At 43.7% G+C, this 10,092-nt stretch overlaps 1 pseudogene; it reads right to left on the minus strand.

Annotated features, from left to right (window-relative positions):
* Positions 1–371: 371 nt before the first annotated feature.
* On the minus strand, positions 372–1,497 carry LOC114108438 (heterogeneous nuclear ribonucleoprotein A3 pseudogene; annotated as a pseudogene).
* Between the last annotated feature and the right edge of the window lie 8,595 nt (positions 1,498–10,092).

Below are 10,092 nucleotides of genomic sequence, written 5' to 3' on the forward strand. Positions count from 1 at the left end.
GTTAAAAATTCCTTAATTTTTTTTATTCCTGGTACCACTACCACAGTTTATAGGGCAATATACCTGATGTTATGAAAAAGACAAAGCTACAACAGATAAAAGACCTCAGGAATGTCCATCTCATTGACACTACATTGCATTAATCAATAGCTGCACTTTTTGCAAACTGTGGCTATGACAGTCCTGAAGAAGAAGGGTTTCCTGTTTAAGCTGCAGTAAACTTTTCTGACTATGGATCATCGTTCCTTCTGTGGCAGATTTTTACAGTTCCTCTAATGCATTTGGGACGACTGCCTCAAAGTAACCTGCAGCTTTCCTGACAACCCCTCGCTCTCTCTCCTGCTAAGAACTGTCGCCCTTTTCTGCTGTTTCTAAAACCTTCTGCTACCGTATCCACTTCCACCACCAGATCCATAACCACCACCAGAGGGACTGCCAGAGCTTCTTCCACCAAAACTGCCCCCCTTCATGGGTCCATAATTTGATTGCCATTGTCCACTGTAATTTCCAAAATCATTATAGTTCCCACCACCATAGTTACCACCTCCAAAATTTCCTCCGTCATTGTAACCATCATATCCTCCTCCACCACCATATCCACCACCTTGGTTTCCATATCCTGGTCCACCACCACCATAATCTCCTCTACCACTATAACCAGGACCACCACCATAGTTGCCACCATCACCTCCAAATCCATTATATCCACCGTCGCCTCCTCCATAACTACCTCTGCTGCCACCACCTCCATCACCATAGTCTCCTCTTTCTCCAAAGTTTCCACAACAGCCAAAGTTACCTCCACCACCTCCCAAGTTTCCTCCACGACCCATAAAGTTGCCAGATCCACCTCCGTGACCTCTTTGTGACCCAGCAGACTGCATCTCTTGTTTAGAAAGGGCCTTTTCCACTTCACAATTAGGCCCATTAATAGTGTGGTATTTCTGAACAACAATTTTGTCAACTGTATCATGATCATCAAAAGATACAAAAGCAAATCCTCTCTTCTTCCCGCTCTGCCTGTCTTCCATAACTTCTATGGTTTCAATCTTGCCATACTTTTCAAACTAATCTCTCAAATTACATTCTTCTGTATCTTCTTTAATACCACCAACAAACATTTTCTTCACTGTTAGATGGGCACCAGGCTTTACAGATCCTCTCTAGAAGCAGCTCTCTTTGGTTCCACGACGCGCCCATCAACCTTGGGTGGCCGAGCACACGTTGCTGCATCCACCTCTTCTACACAAGAGTAAGTCACAAAACCAAAGCCCCTGGAACATTTTGTTTGGGGGTCTCTCATTACCACACAATCTTGAATGTGCCCCATTTCTCAAAATGTTCCCTTAAACTATCATCTGCAGTTTCAAAGCTCAGACCACCAATCAACAGCTTCCTCAATTGCTCTGGTTCCTTTGGACCGTGGCCCTCCTCCCAGGGGCGATGGTGATGGCTGGAATCCGGCTGGGGGCCACTGGGCAGCGGTTTTACCTCCATTTTGAGACCGGACTCGCCTCTTCCAACTCAAGTTCAATATCAGTTTTTACATTTTTGATAGTCGTGAAACATCCACCCAGATCAAGCTATGGAATGTTTTCCGTTGCTTTCTTGCTCATAATCTCTTTTCTTTACAAAGTGACCATCCTCAGGTATTTTGTTATAGAAATACAAAATGGACTGCCAATCCGCACCCACCTGATTAATGGTCACGATTTTTCTGACTTCCATCAGCATGGATTCCTTTTGGTTGTTTCTGAACTTCCTCATAATGGAATCCTATAGGATATTGATGGACATTTGGATTCTTTCCAGTTTGAGGTTATTATACATAAATCCTCAAAGATTTTTTTTTCTAGTACTAGGGATTGAACCCATGGGCAGTAGGTTACATCCCACCTCTTATTGTTTTTATTTTAAGACAGGGTCTCACGAGGTTTTCTAGGCTGGTCTTAAACTCCTGAATTCAGGTGATCTTCCTGCCGTAGCTTCCCCAATAGCTGGGATTACAGGTGTGAGCTACCACATCTGGCAGCAAAGAACATTCTTGAGCATGTCCTTACATAATACTCACTTCTGTGAGTGGAATTGCAGAGCTATAGAGTGTATTTACACTTAGGTTTGGTAACTGCTACTATCTTAGTCCATTTTGTATTTCTATAACAAAATACCTGAGGATGGTCACTTTGTAAAGAAAAGAGATTATGAGCAAGATAGCAACAGAAAACAGGCTACTATGCTGAGCATGATCACTGAGTGCTTGAAATATGTTTAATGTGACTGAAGCATTGAGTCTTTAATTAGGTTCTTCTTAAAATATTTATTTATTTATTTTTGGTACTGGAGATTGAACCCAGGAGTGCTCTACTACTGAGCTACATCCCCAGCCCTTTTTGTTTTGTATTTTGAGACAAGATTTTGACGAGTTGCTGAGCCTGACCTCAAACTTGCAATCCTCCTGCCTCAACCTCCTGAGTTGCTGGGATTACACGCATGCACCACCCCACCTAGCTGAATTTTTAATTAATTTATGTATTCATTTATCCTTATTATTGTTATTTTAAATTTTTTGTAGTTGTAGATGGACAGAATGCCTTTATTTTATTTGTGTATTTTTATGTGGTGCTGAGGATCGAACCCAGTGCCTCACACATGCTAGGCAAGCGTTCTACCTCTAAGCTACAGCCCCAGCCCTAATTATTATTTTTGCAATGCTGAGGATTGAACCCAGAGCCTCATGCATGCTAGGCAAGCATTCTACCACTGAGCTATCCCTTTAGCCTTGAATTTTTAATTCAATGTAATCATTATTAATTAAATTTAAATATCTATATGAAACCGGGGGGCACTGAATTGGTCAGCCCAGGGGTAAACTTTAGAGGAAAGCAACTGGCCACCAGCTCAAGACTTGTCCACTCTTCTTCTCAAATATGTCCCACCTCCAGTGCCCCCTCCTGATCCCCAGTCACTCATGCCTAGATCCCTGCCACAGACAGGTCCAAGTTGTTGTGTTTCCAGATTGATCCTTGGATGAAGAATCTGATCCTGTGGCTTCTCTACCAGGTATACTTCAGCGCCCTGCTGGGGGTTTTAGTGTGATTGATTGATTGTTTTGTGGTGAGGGTTTGGATAAGGTTGGTTTCCTCCAAAACCCATATTGTAGTTTAATCCCCTCTGTGAGGTAGTTAAGAGGGGGGACACTTGATCCAGAGACGGTTCTCAAAGTTTGGGGGGGGTGATTAGGATTAGATAAGGGCATCAGGGTGGAGCCCCCATGAATACTGGTGGCTTTAGGAGAAGAGAGAGACCAGAGGATACCTGTACCCGTTGACCTCGTCTCTCGTCTTGTGATGGCCTGCACCACCTTGGGACTCGGCCTACTAGGAGGCCATCACCAGATACAGCCTCCTGGCCTTGGACCAGAACTGTGAGCAAAGATAAGCTTCCTCTCTACAAATTCCCCCGCCTGTTGTGTTATTAGCCACAGAAGATGGACAAATACGGCCCTCCCACTAGCTACAGTTACTTCTCAAACCAGGAAATAATAACACTCTCGGGATCCCCTGAGTTCTAGAGGATAATTTTTATTTCCTTTCTTTGAGTTTCACACCTGCAGAGAAGGGGCAAGAACAGCACGTACAGCTTCATTTAGTATTACAAACTGTTAACTTTGAGCCTTATTCTTGTCATAGAGAAGTCCAGATGGGCCTCCCAGGGCTTGTACGGTGGCTTCCTGATGCCAGGCCCAAGTCCCTCCATCTCCTCCCAAGCTCCATCTGTCTTTCCTCATGACTATCATCCTCAGCTCATCCCCTCTTGGTCACAGTTGGCTGCTCGACCTCCAGCATCTTCTCCGTATTCCAGGCAAGGGCAAGGGCAAAGAGCAAAGGACTTGCTAGTTTAAGTTTTCTCCTTTCAAAAATAATTTGTTCAAAAGCCCTTTCTGGAACCCATCTCCATGTCATTGGTGTGGTCTTAGTTGTATGTCTACCCATGGCTGCAAAAAACCTAGGAGATGGGCTGGGGTGGTGGCTCAGTGGTAGAGCACTTGCCCTGCACGTGTGAGGCACTGGGTTTGCCTCTTAGCACCACATTAAATTAATTAATTAATTAATTAAAAATACTGTAGCTAGGCTCAGTGGTGCATGCCTGTAATCCCAGTGGCTCGGGAGGCTGAGGCAGGAGGCTCACAAGTTCAAAGCCAGCCTCAGCCACAGCAAAGCACTAAGCAACTCAGCAAGACCCTGTCTCTAAATAAAACACAAAATAGGGCTGGGGACACGGCTCCGTGATCAGGTGTCCCTGAGTTCAATTCCCAGCATACCTCCTTCCCCCCAAAAAAGGTGTCATGTCCATCTACAATTTAAAAAAATATTTCATAAAAAAGCTCTAGGAAGGATGGTTTTTATCACTGGGCAAGTGGATGTCCTAAATATATTATTCTTACTTAGTAAGAAAGAGAATAGGTATTAGATGATCTCTAACGAATAGTATCTGCTACAGGACCCTTGTCTTTTTTTTTTTTTTTTTGGTACTGGGGATCGAACCCAGGGGTACTTTACCACTGAGCCACATCTTCAGCCTTTCTTTTTTCAATATTATTCTAGTTGTAGTTGGACACAATGCCTTTATTTTATTTATTTATTTTTATGTGGTGCTGAGCTCCAGCCCCTCTCCTTGTTTTTACGTGAGATGCTCCCTATATCAATAATGCCTTTCATGTAACCAGCACTCAACCATCTACCAAAATTCCAGTTGCATTTTGCCTTTGTGTTAATCACTTTTCCATCACTGTGACAATACCTGAGATAATCAACTTGAAAGGAAAAAAAGATTTTAGTTCATGATTTCAGTGTTTTCAGCTCCTGGTCAGCTGGCTCCCTTGTTTTGGGGTCTGCAGGGAGACGGTGCATCATGAGGGTGGAAGTATGGGGGTGGGGGTCTGGGGGTGGGGGTATGGGGGAGCAAGGCCACTCGCCTCATGGTGGTGAGGAAGCAGACAGAGAAGAGGGGTGGGGTCCCAATATCTCCTTCAAGGGCACTCTCCACAGTGATGTAGCTTCCTTCCATTATGTTCCACCCCCTAAAAGTTCCACCACTTCTCAGTAGTGCCACCAGCTGGGGACCTTCAACACACAAACCTTTAGGGGACAACCTTTACAACCTTTACAGAGCATGACAACATTCTTCCCAAAGTCGCCTTCACTTCATGGTTCCGTCTCTCCCGGTGCAGGCTGGGCTTCTCGAGGGCAAGGACTGTTGTCTTCCTTTTTCTTTTTCTTCTTTTAGCTGTTGATGGACCTTTATTCATTTATTTGTATGCGGTGCTGAGACTCGAACCCAGTGCCTCACGCATGCTAGGCAAGTGCTCTACCACTGAGCCACAACCCCAGCCCAAGGACTGTAGTCTTATTGATCTCCATTTGGCTGGCACAGGAGAGACCCCAGCAAATATTTGAATTTATGTAGACTTTCATAGGCCATAGTTTATAAAAACGGAACCCACTCCTGGGAGCAGAGCCACTGTGAGTTCATCTTTTCTTTCCCCACTGAGTCCTGAATAAAGTGGACATTCTGGCAATGAAGCAGGACACCCTCTGTCCAGCCCCACTGTATAAGTCAGGGTTCCCCAGGGAGTCAGAACCAAGAGGATAGCAGATGATCCATGATAGACAGATAGCTGATAGAGAAGAAAGATACGGCTTGGTAGGCTAAAGCAGGAGGATTGCAGGTTCAAAGCCAGCCTCAACAATAGAGAAACCCTGTCTCAAAACAAAAAGGGCTGAGGGTGTTGCTCAGTAGTTAAGTGCCCCTGGATTCTATCCCAGGTATTTGTAGATAGATAGATAGATAGATAGATAGATAAGATAAATGTGTACCTTATTTCAAGAAGCCTCTCATTCTAAGAAATTCAGTGTTGTGTTCCTGTCTAAGCTTCTAAATTTAATAAATCTCCTCATCTTGACACTTTTAAACTCAAAGTCTCCCCAAACATATACATATATATCTACAAACACACATAAGCCCAGAATAAAACATGGAAGGGAAAACATAAAATAGAAAAAGAATTTTTCTATTTTAGTGGTAAATACATTTGTGATTTTAATTTTTTTCTGGGTTTGTTTTTTTAATTTTACAAATTCTCTACAATGAAAATATATTGTTTTTATAAATTTTTTTATAGTTGTATGTGGACAAAATGCTTTTATTTTATTTGTTTATTTTTTGTGGTGCTAAGGATCAAACTCAGTGCCTCACATGTGCTGAGCAAGCGCTCTACCATTGATCTACAGTCACAGCTCATATTATTTTAATAACTAGAATAAAAGTAACAAAATGGCAGATGAGGTGGGAATACACCAGTAATCCCAGCAGCTCTGGAGGCTGAGACAGGAGGATCTCGAGTTGAAAACCAGCCTCAGCAACATCGAAATGCTAAGCAACTCAGTGCTTATATTTTTATATAAAATATAAAATAGGGCTGGGGATGTGATTCAGTGGTTGAGTGCCCTGAGTTCAAACCTTGGTACAAAAAAAAAAAAAATTAAGAAAGGGCTTTTTGTCCACCTCTGTTTGCAGCTTGTGAAGAGTGATTCACACCTGGATTAAATGCAAAGAAAGAGACCAAGGCCAGACCCCTGAGGAGGAGCCTAGGAATGTGATGGAATGGTTTTTTAATGTTGTTAAAAATTTTAGTTACCATGGGCTGGGATTGTGGCTCCGTGGTAGTATGTATGAAGCATTGAGTTCGATTCTTAGCACCACATAAAAAATAAAATAAAATAAAAAAATAAAGATATTATGTCCATCTACAAGTAAAAATATTTTTAAATAATGTTAAGAAAAAAGACATTAAATATTTTTTAATAACCAGAACAAATAATGTATGAATTTCTTGGGTGCTTAAATAATTATTTTATCTGGGTTTGAGGGAACACACCTGTAATCTCAGCTACTCAGTAGGCTAAAGCAGAAGGATCGAAAGTTCAAGGCCAATCTGGGCAAGGTAGCTAAACCCTGTTTCAAAATAAAAAAATAAAAACAGCAGGGGGTATAGCTCAGAGGTGAAGCACCTTTGCTTCTAATGCTGGTGTGGGGAAAAAAATTGTTTTAATATAGAAAAGGGTGGCTGGGCATGGTGGTGAATGCCTGTCATCGCAGTGGCTCCAGAGGCTGAGGCAGGAGGAGGATCATGTGTTCAAAGCCAGCCTCTGCAACTTAGCAAGACTCTAAGCAACTCAGAGAGACCTTGTCTTTAAGTAAAATATAAAAAAGGCTGGGGATGTGGCTCAGTGGTAAAAATGCCCCTGGGTTCAATCCCTGGTGTCCTTTAATTAACTAAAAGAGGCTGTGTCATGGTTGTCCTGTATGATAAAACCAGCCTATCTTCCTCCCTCCCCCCTCCCTCTTTCTTTCTTTCTTACCGGGGATTGAACCCAGGGGCGCTTAATCACTGAGCCACATCCCCAGACCTATTTTGTATTTTTTTTTTTTTGCATTTTATTTAGAGACAGACTCTCACCAAGTTGTTTAGGGCCTCACTGTGGCTGAGGCTGGCTTTGAACTCACGATTCTCCTGCCTCAGCCTCCTGAGCCCCTGGGATTATAGGTGTGTGCCATGGTGCCGACCCAGCCATCCTCTAGGGGGTGTGGATCAGTGGTACAGCACTTACCAGGATGCATGTGGTTCTGAGTTCCACCCCTAGCACCACCAAAATTTAAAAAATGAAGAAAATCTCTAGATGGTTTGAGGTCTCCCTGCAGGATCTGCAGTCATTGTCTGAAGTTTAGTAACAAATTATTATTTGTCTTTTATTATTGAGTTGTAAGGGTTCTTTGTATGGTGAAGATGCTAAACTAAATACATGATTTGCAAATATTTTCTGCCAATCTATGGATTGTCTTTTTACTTTTTTTAAAAAAAATATTTATTTTTTAGTGTAGCTGCACACAATACTTTTATTTTATTTATTTATTTAACCGTGCTAGGCAAGCACTCTACCACTGAGCCCCAGCCCCAGCCCATCTTTTTAACTTTCTTGAAGGTGCCTTTGGATACACACGAGTTTTAAATTTTGCTGAAGTTCAAATTTTCTGTTTTTGCTTCTTGATTTTTTTGCTCAGCCCTGGCTTTAGCTGATTGTGACGGACACGATGTTCACTGCAAGAGCATTAGCTGTCAGCCAGGCCCTGTGGCAGATTCCTGTAATCCCAGGGACCCTTAAAGGCTGAGGCAGGAGGATGGCAAATTTGAGGCCAGACTGCGCAATTTTGTGAGACTCTGTCCCAAAACAAAAAATAAAAAGGCCTGAGGGTGTGGCTCAGTGGTTGTCACGGTTTGGATATGAGGTTTCTTACCCACCCCAAGCTCAGGTGTGAGACCACGTGAGGATGTTCAGAGGAGAAATGATTAGATCCTGAAACGTGTGACCCGGATCAGTCTCAGAATCCGCTGTGTATTAGCTGGGTGGTGACCGTAGGCAGATCGGTTGTGGCTAGAGGAAACAGGTCCTTATGGGTGTGCCCTTGGGATTTCTATTTTGCACCTGGCGAGTGCAGCTCAGAGTTTGCTCTCTGATTCCTGGTTGTCACGTCCTGAGCTGCTTTCCTCTGCCACACCTGCCACCATGATCCGCCTCACCTCCGGCCTTGAGCAATGGAGTCAGTTGACCAGGGACTGGACCTCAGAAACCCTAAGCCCAAATCAACTTTTCCTCCTCTTTGTTATTCTTTTGGTCACAGTGATGCAAAAGTAACTAAAACAGTGATTAAGTACCCCTGGGTTCCATCTCTGGTACCAACAAGAAAGAAAGAAAAAAAAAAAAGAAGAAGAACTTCAGGATATTATTTCTCTTCCTCATTAATTTGCAAGTTTTGTAGAATTTACTTCAACTATGCTGCCCTGGCCATCGCCTCTCCCCGTCACCTGGGTTTTCTGCTGGGCATAACCTGATTCATCCTTAGGCTCCAGCCAGGAACAACTCATTTCTTCAATTGATGTTTGTTGCCTTCATTTCCCTGGTGAAACTGAAGGAATTAATAGAATTTCCAAGTCCTGGGCAATGCCTACCTCTACTGCCAAAAATTCCAAACACACAGACATGTATTTTCTCATTCTCCAGGAAGCAGATGCCAAGAGGAGATTAGAGGAGCTACAGCTGTGTGGGAGACATACCTGTGGATGATAAGAGGCGGGTGGGGCCGAGGAAGAGGGAGACCTGGACCTTATCACTGTGAAAGGAGGAGCAGGAACAGGGCCGGGTGAGAGGAGTCGCAGATGGCCCAGGGTTCTGAAAAAGCTTCAGACAGGCCGAGGGGGGCTTGCTGTGGTGAGGATACGGCTTGAGGTGTCCCCCAAAGTTTCATGTATTGAAAGCGTGGTCCTGGTGTGGTGATGTCAGAAGCCGTGAAGTGTGTGTGTGTGTGTGTGTGTGTGTGTGTGTGTGTGTGTGTGTGTTAGGTACTGGGGATCAATCCCAGGGTGCTCTTCCACTGAGCTCACCCCCAGAACCTTTTATTCTTCATTCTGAGGCAGGCTCTTGCTAAGTTGCCCAGGCTGACCTGGATCTGGCCGTCCTCCTGCCTTAGTTTCCTGGGTATCCAGGATTATAGGTGTGCACCACTGTGGTAGAACCTTTAAGAAGTAGAACCTTCTAGAAGGTCATTGGGGTCCTGCCCTCAGAAGGGATCCCAGTTAGTTTTTCAGGAGAAGTTTTGTTTTGTTTTGTTTCTTTTCATTCCAACACTCTCTCTTTTCTGGACTGAATCAAAGTGGGCCAGTTCAGCAGACTCAGGGGGGGCCTAAGGGTAAGGATGCTCTCCTGGCCACATAACCCTGGCCTTCCAGCACCATGGGAGCTATGTCAATGAAAGAAGATGACTCTTAGGCTTTTAGTCTCAGTTTTAAATTAAGTGAATTTTATAGGCAGAGAGTGAAGTCATATAAATAGGTCATAATCGTAAGCCCAGGTTGTAGGGTCAGACACATCTAGCATCAGACTTGAATTTCCCTCTAAGATGTGTTTCCTCGTAGCTCTTAATAGGCACCCCTCCTTAGGAGCCCCAACATCAACCAAAGTGTCTCCCCCAGCTGCT

The sequence above is a fragment of the Marmota flaviventris genome, chromosome 1 (assembly GCF_047511675.1).
Source record: "Marmota flaviventris isolate mMarFla1 chromosome 1, mMarFla1.hap1, whole genome shotgun sequence".
NCBI classification, from domain to species: domain Eukaryota; kingdom Metazoa; phylum Chordata; class Mammalia; order Rodentia; family Sciuridae; genus Marmota; species Marmota flaviventris.